Source organism: Sus scrofa, chromosome 5 (assembly GCF_000003025.6).
Source record: "Sus scrofa isolate TJ Tabasco breed Duroc chromosome 5, Sscrofa11.1, whole genome shotgun sequence".
NCBI classification, from domain to species: Eukaryota; Metazoa; Chordata; class Mammalia; order Artiodactyla; family Suidae; genus Sus; species Sus scrofa.
The window spans coordinates 43,281,526-43,290,190 of NC_010447.5; the positions used below are offsets into that span (position 1 = coordinate 43,281,526).

At 36.1% G+C, this 8,665-nt stretch overlaps 1 long non-coding RNA gene across 1 annotated transcript in view; it reads left to right on the forward strand.

Moving 5' to 3' along the window:
- Nucleotides 1-8,267, forward strand: part of LOC102167067 — a 66,690-nt gene extending 58,423 nt beyond the window's left edge. The window contains exons 3-4 of the long non-coding RNA XR_002344058.1: nucleotides 3,298-3,342; nucleotides 4,159-8,267. This is a non-coding gene — a long non-coding RNA (uncharacterized LOC102167067). The remainder of the gene's footprint in view (nucleotides 1-3,297; nucleotides 3,343-4,158) is intronic.

The following is an 8,665-nucleotide window of genomic DNA, read 5'->3' on the forward strand; positions in this document are numbered from 1 at the left end:
ACTTATCTCATCAGGCTTTATTGATTTAAGAAAGTTCTGTGACCTCTGATAGATTTGGGGGGGGGGTGTTGTGTGAACTCAGTGAAGGCAATGCTGGTTGCTAGATGACAATCAGCAACAGAAAGCATATCTGGGGATTATGTTATTTTCCCCTTTTATCACAAGAAGAGGTAATTTCCTTTTTTTTTTTTTTTTCTTTTTCTTTTTAGGGCCATACCTGTGGCGTATAGAAGTTCCCAGCCTAAGGGTTGAATTGGAGCTCAGCTGCTGGAATATGCCACAGCCACAGCCACACAGCATTTGAGCCATGTCTGTGACCTACACCACAGCTCATGACAACGCTGGATACTTAATCCACTGAGTGAGGCCAGGGACCAAACCCATGGTTACTAGTCAGGTTCGTTACTGCTGAGCCACAGCGCAAACTCCTAGAAGAGGTAATTTCTTAAAACTTGATCTTTTTCTTATTTCTCTGGGTTTGGAAGCCCTGGAAATAAGCATCTGAGCTGAAAGCACTGACTAGAGGGAAGGTCAGAGCAAATTCTGAAAGAGCTTCTACAACAAGCTCACATGTCTACCCCTCACACAGCTCCCCTCTCCAGCTACGCTCAGCCCACCTTCTGCAACGTCATACTCACTGTCTCACTGTCCTTTAAATAGTTGAGTTCCCTGTCTTCAGGATTGTTTTACTTTTCTTTTTGATCTGAAACAAGGAATAAATTTACCTCTGAGCTCTTACAACCAGAAACAAACATCAAGAAGGAGAAAGGAAAAAAAAAAAAAAAAAAAAAAAGAGCTCTTTGAGTAAAGAAGAGTTTTGTTTTAACAAATAGCCTCAAACTAGAATTCCCTTGTTGGCATTTACTGTAATTTACTGACTCTATTACCAGGCTGCAGTCCCCCATCTGCATAATGACATTTTAAAAATTTCTCTAATGACAAAGTTCTGAAGAAATATCTTCCCTTCTAAGTATCCGATTGGTAAAAATTTCTGTAGGATTCACTTAACCACAGGTGAATGCGACTTTATGAAACAAAGCTGAATTTTATTAACAATACTCTTCAGCAACCACCTGGAAAAATACTTCTTTTTTTTTTTTTTTTTTTTACAAATTTAGTTTTATAAAACACATACTTTTCTCCTGTTTTACTAAAAAGTTATGCAAAGATTAAAAACTGCTTCGTGTTTTTCTCTTTAATTAAATATGTGTTGGAATTATATTGCAGCTTGATGTCTTTGGAAAAGTCAGGTGGGGTTTATTTCTATTGAAAAGATGTATAGTTTAAGAGATGCCAGTGTTTCAACATCAATTATCAGAATAAACATATCTTAACTCTGACTTCTACTGGTATGTTATACAGAAGGTTTTTTTCATAGTTATTTCTTACCTGATTGAAGGAAACTCAAAAAGACCCATTGGTATTAAAAACAAATACTTCACTGAACTGGAAAAACTGCTGATTATCAGTCCTGGGGTGAACAGCCACTGCATTTAGTTAGCCTCACCATTGAAAAAATTTTTCATCTTATAAGATGAATTATAATTTTTGTAAGACTATATAATATGCTCAAGTAATAAACCTTATTGTTTCATTTTAAAACACAAATTTAAGTATAGAGATGAATAGTTTGATGAGCTGCACAGAAAGGGAAGACTGGAAAGAAAAATTTTTTTTGCTTGCATTATACTTCTTTTTTTTTGTCTCTTTAGGGCCGCTCTCCTGGCATATGGAAGTTCCCAGGCTAAGAGTAAAATTGGAGCTATAGCTGCCAGCCTACACCACAGCTCACAGCAACACCAGATCCTTAACCCACTGAATGAGGCCAAGGATTGAACCTGCATTCTTATGGATACTAGTCAAGTTTGTTACCACCACACCATGATGGGAGCTCCATATTTATTTATTTATTTATTTTGTCTTTTTGTCTTTTTCTAGGGCTGCACCCACGGCATATGGATGTTCCCAGGCTAGGGGTCTAATTAGAGCTGTAGTGCCGGCCTAAGCCAGGGCCACAGCAACGCGGGTTCCAAGCCACATCTGCGAACTGTAACACAGTTCATGGCAATGCCGGATCCTTAATCCCCTGAGGGAGGCCAGGGATCGAACTCACAACCTCATGGTTCCTAGTCAGATTCGTTAATCACTGCGCCAGGAGGGGAACTCCCATATTTCTTTTTTTTTTTTTAAATTGAGGTATGGCTGATTTAAAATATATTAGGTGCAGGTGCTCAACATAGTGATTCCATATTTTTATAGATTATACTCTGTTTAAAGTTATTATAAAGTATTGGCTATATTTCCTGTCATGTACAACATATCCTTGTAGTTTATTTATTTTATTATAGTTGTTTGTACCTTTTTTTTTTTGTCTTTTTTGCCATTTCTTGGGCTGCTCCCGTGGCATATGGAGGTTCCCAGGCTAGGGGTCCAATCGGAGCTGTAGCTGCCAGCCTACATCAGAGCCACAGCAACGCGGGATCCTAGCCACGTCTGAAACCTACACCACAGCTCATGCAATGCCGGATCGTTAACCCACTGAGCAAGGGTAGGGATTGAACCCACAAACTCATGGTTCCTAGTCGGATTTGTTAACCACTGTGCCACGATGGGAACTCCCTGTTTGTACCTCTTAATCCCTTATCCCTATCTTGCTCCTCCCCCCTTCCCTCTCCCCACTGGTAAATACTACTTTGTTCTCTATATTTGTGAGTCTGTTTCTTTTTTTGTTATAATCACTCTTTCGTTTTACTTTTTGGATTCCACAAATAAGTGATAACATTCAGGATTTCTCCTTCTCTGTCTGACATATTTCACTAGGCATAATATCCTTCAGATCCATCCATGTTGTTGCAAGTGCCAAAATTTAATTCTTCTTTATGGTTGAGTAGTATTCCATTGTCTGTCTGTCTGTCTATCTGTCTATCTATCTATCTGTCTATCTATCTATCATCTATCAATTTATCTCTCTATATCTCACATCTTTATCCATTCATCTGTGGACACAAGTTGTTTTCATATTTTGGCAATTATAAATAATACTGCTATAAACATTGGGATGTAGGTCTTTTTGAATTAGTGTTTTTGTTTTCCTTGGATATAGACAAGGAGTGAAATTGCTGGGTTATATGGTGACTCTATTTATGTTTTCCACAGTGACTGCACCAATTTACACTCCCACCAACAGTGTACGAAGTTTCCCTTTTCTTCATATCCTTGCCGCATTTGTCATTCGTGTTCTTTTTGATGATTGCCATTCATCATTCATCCAGGTGCATGTATCTTTTTGAATTATAGTTTTCTCCAGATATACGCCCAGGAGTGGGATTACCGGATCATATGGTAACTATTTTTAGTTTTTTATGGAATCTCCATATTCTTTTCCATAGTGGCTCCATCAGTTTAAATTCCCACCAGTGGTGATGAGGGTTTTTTTTTTCCCTATCCTTGCCACCATTTGTTATTTGTGGTCTTTTTGATGACAGCCGTTCTGACCAGTGTGAGGTGAGATACCTCATTGTAATTTTTATTTGCATTTCTCTGATAATTAGTGATGTTGAGCATCTTTCCATGTGCTTTTTGGCTATCCATATGTCTTCTTGGGAGAAATGTCTATTTAGATCTTCTGACCACTTTTTTATTAGGTTTTTTTGGGAGGGCTATGCCTATGGCATGTGGAAGTTCCTGGACCAGGGATTGAACCTGCACCACAGCAGTGACCAAGGCTGCTGAAGTGACAGCACCATATATTTAACCTGCTGTGCCATAAGGGAAATCCCTGGGTTGTTTGTTTTTGGTTACTGTTATATGAACCATTTGTATATTTTGAAATTAAGCCTTTGTTTGTTGCATTATTTGCAAATATATTCTCCCAGTTCATAGGTTTTCTTTTTGTTTTGGTGATGGGTCTGTGCTGGCCCAATTCTGGGTCTTTTGTGATTCTATAAAAATTTTATGATTATTTGTTCTAGTTCTGTGAAAAACACCATGGGTAATTTGAATAGAGATAGCATTAAATCTTATAGTTTGCTTTGGGTACTATGGCCATTTTAAGAAAATTAATTCTTCCAATCTAAGATTACAGGATATCTTTCCATTTCTTTAACTGTTTGATTAGATTGTATTTGTTTATTTTTGCCCTTATTTCTTTTGCCTTAGGAGAATTAGAAGAAGAATGACAAACCAAGCCCAAAGTCAGCAGAGGAAGGAAATAAATAAATATCAGAGAGAAAATAAAATAGAGATAAAAAATTAAAAAAAAACAATAAAACCAAGTATTGGTTTTTTGAAAAGATAAACAAAATTGATAAACCTTTTCCTGGGCTCACCAAAAAATGGACCCAAATAAACAAAATAAGAAATGAAAGAGGAAGAATAACGACTGATACCAAAAACATACAAAAAATAAGATAATACTTAAATAGTTATACGCCAAAAAATTGGACAACATAGAAGAAATGGACAAGTTTCTAGAAACAGAGCCTGTCAAGAGAGAATCAAGAAGAAATAGACAATTTGAACAGACCAATCACTAGAAGTGAAATTGAATCTGTAATAAGTAGCTGCCAGCAAACATAAGTCTAACACTGGATGGCTTCACTGGGGAATTCTACCAAACATATAAAGAAGAGATTATTCATATCCTTCTCAAACTACTTCAAAAAACTGAAGAGAGGGGAACACTCCCAAATTCATTCTGTGAGGCCACAATTACCTTAATACCAAAACCAGACAAAGATGCTATAAAAAAGAAAATCACAGACCAGTCTCTTTGATGAATACAGATACAAAAATCCTCAACGAAATATTAGCAAACAGAATCCAACAGTACATAACAAGGATCAAGTTGAATTCATTCCAGGGTTACAAGGATAGTTCAACATACACAAATCCATCAATGTGATACATCACATTAACTTAAGGAAAGACAAAAACCACACAATCATCTAAGTAGACACAGAAAAAGCATTTGACAAAATTCAATATCCAGTCATAACAAAAACTCTCCTCAAAGTTGATATAGAGGGAACATATTGCAACATAATAAAGGCCATTTACAACAAACCCACAGACTAGATAATACTTTATGGTGAAAAGCTGAAAGACTTCTTGCTAAATTCACTAACAAGACAAGGATGCTCACTCTCACCAATTCTCTTTAAGAAGGTATTTAAATCATAGTCACATCAATCAAACAAGAAAAAGAAACATATCAAAATTGAAAGAGAAACAGTAAAATTGTCACTATTTGCATATGATATATACTCTATATAAAGATCCCTAAAGTCTCCACCCAAAAACTATTAAAATAAATGAAGCCAGGAAGATTTCAGGATACAAGATTAATATACAGAAATCTGTTGCATTTTTATATACTAATAATGAAATATAGAGAAAGAAATTAAAAAAACAATCCTGTTTAAAGTCCCATCAAAAAATATCTAGGAATGAACTTAACCAAGGAGATTCAAAGACCCTTATTCTGAATGTGATGAAACATTGATGAAGGAAATTAAAGATGATTCAAAGAAATGGAAAGTTATCCTGTGCCCTGGGATTGGAACAATAATTAATTTTGTTAAAATGGCCATACCACCCAAAGAAATCTACAGATTTAATACAATCCCTCTCAAAACAGTCATGGCATTTTTATAGAACTGTAGCAAATAACTCTAAAATTTATATGGAACCACAAAAGACCCAGAATTGCCAAAGCAATCCTGAGGAAAAAGAACAAAACTTGGTGCATAACTCCTCCATACTTCAGACTATACTGCAAAGCTACAGTAAGCAAGAAGTTTCTGCTTATGGTGCAGTGGGTTAAGAATCTGAATGCAGAAGTTCCAACTGTTGCACAGGTGCAGGTTCGATCCCTTGCCCAGTGCAGTGGGTTGGAGGATCCAGTGTTGCAACAGCTGTGGCTGGGGCTCTGATTCAATCCCTGGCACTAGAATTTAAAATAAAAATTTAAATTTATTTTAAAGTAAAAATTTATGTAAAAATAAATTTATAATTTTTACAAAAAATTATTTAAAAACAAAAAAAAAAATTTAAAAAAAGCTACAGCAATCTGAACTGGATGGTATTGGCACAAAAACAGACTTGTGGATCAATGAACAGAATAGAGAGTCCAGAAATAAACCCACATACCTATGGTCAATTAATCTTTGACAAAGGAGGCAAGAAATTACAATGGAAAAAAGATAATCTCTTCAACAAGTGGTGTTGGGAGAGCTGGAGAGCTGCATGTAAAACAATGAGTTTAGAACATTCCCTCACACCATCTACAAAAATAAAGTCAAAGTGATTTAAAGACCTAAATGTATAACATGAAACCATAAAATTCTTAAAAGAGAATAGAGAGGGAATGCTCTTTGACATAAATTGTAGCAATATTTCTTGAAAAAAGTCTTTTCGAATGAAAATAATAGTGCTTTGATTTTAAAATATATCTACACATATGACTATTAGATGACTAAATGAACCCTGTTTTATTATTTTAAGTATAATAACGCTTCTTGGATTTAATGATCTAGACTGCTAGACTTTACCACAACATTTAAGATCTAAACATGAACACAACAGAGTAATAACCTCATTCCAGCAGAGGAAATTCCTCCACGTGTTAAACTTGGGTAACAAATGTTGGAATTTTAATTCCTTCTAGAAGCACCTTCTAGTTGGCATCTGAGGCCATCCATAGTTATGAGAATTATTTTAAAATTTCATTCAAAATAAGCTATGCAAAAAGGTGGTGGTTTTCCTCTTCAGTGGGTCCTCATTTTTACAATGTTCAAACTGCATGTTTTATTGAATATAGTTCCTATAAGAAGAATAATATCATAATCTTATTGAATACCCTTAGGACATCACTAAAAATGAAGCTAATTTGCATTGGCAGTTAGATTTTGTTGTATTTTAATACAGCTCTAATGCAATAATATTCCTTTACTAGTGACTTTTTTTAAATACATTTTTTTCTTATTGACAATTATACACCCAAGTCTTATGAAATTACCTTGAGGAGTTCCAGTTGTCCATATGGGAATGGTAATTAGGTTTATTAATCGGCAATATTATTGTAACAAGTCTCTGTGCATTAGGTGAATTTTAATAAAAATAAGGTTAGACCTTTCCTTTGCCAGATTTTAACAAATTCCAAAGTGAGTTAGGGTTTCTTTTGTACAGAATCATTAAGAGCATCATCCTTCCTTCTTGCTTATACCCGAATAGAAAAACAGCAACATCAAGGAACTTCAATCCTGCTTGCACGGTTTTCTTTCCTTTTAGATCTTCTGCTTACAACATCAACAACAGACATATCAGAAGCATGTGTGGCCACTGCAAGGGTCTCACAGCTGTCCAGTCACACTTCAGTCCTCCACAGGGCAGGGTAATATATCTCAAGTTTGAGCAAAATATTAGAGTAGAAAATCACTCAGTTAATTTACTATTTTTTTTGTGCTGAATTCGTACATGTGAAGAGGAAAATGGCGTCTGGGTGACCGGTAGTCTCAACTCTCTTATCAGGATTACATCCTGCACATGGCTGGTAATCCGACAACCGGGGCACATCAGCAAGTCTTAGAGCACTGGGTGCCACAGGGATGGAAGGCATCTAAGTAAACATTTGTTCTGTGGAACATGGTGTAATATTCTGATGACATTGGAGAGACCAGCCTTATTCTCTGAGCAGTAGCAAGCCTTATTTTGCATTCCCAGATGCAGGGTTCTTGATGACCAGCTGAAAATAACAATAACTTCATCCAGTGAGTGTGAACAATAGTAGAAACTATAGTTTTTATTGTTTTATCTGTAGAAGATAGATTTCACCTCGAATAGATACTCTTTTGAAATTAGGTTGTGATGATGATGTACAACTGTAAATATAATAAAATTCATTAAAAAGTGAAAAACATAAATGATCTTCATTAAAAAATTACTAGGTTAGCAGACATTCTCTGTTCCCTTTGAGATATGTACTGAGTTATGCCCTAATCAATACTTGAGAAAGCACTCTGCTTCTTATGAAACCTGTGCACCTCTGCTCCCACTGATTGAGTTGTTTGTTTGCTAAGAGTCATTTAATATCTATTCCCAAGTTTATTCAGTTGCACTTTCTATTGCAATTGCATGGTTTAGAAAATCATTCTACAAATGGATAAAACCATTTGATTAGTGAAAACTCATAAAAGAGAAGTTCCCGTCGTGGCTCAGTGGTTAACGAATCCGATGAGGAACCATGAGGTTGCGGGTTCGATCCCTGGCCTTGTTCAGTGGGTTAGGGCCCCGGTGTTGCCGTGAGCTGTGGTGTAGGTTGCAGATGCAGCTTGGATCCGGTGTTGCTGTGGCTCTGGCATAGGCCGGTGGCTACAGCTCAGATTCGACCCCTAGCCTGGGAACCTCCATATGCTGCGGGAGCAGCCCTCAAAAGAGGCAAAAAGACAAAAAAACAAAACAAAAGAAAACAAAACTCATAAAAGAGTTGTCACTTTTATGAAAATCAAGTGCATGCTTTGGAGAGTCTAAAAAAAGTGAAATTGCTAAAAAATATAAAACTGCTGTCTAACTAGGCATTGATGAGACAAAACAGTAAAAGACTGAAGGAGAAAAATCCTAAAAGTAGTGGATTCTTTACTCAATTTACTTGCAAATATCTTTAGAT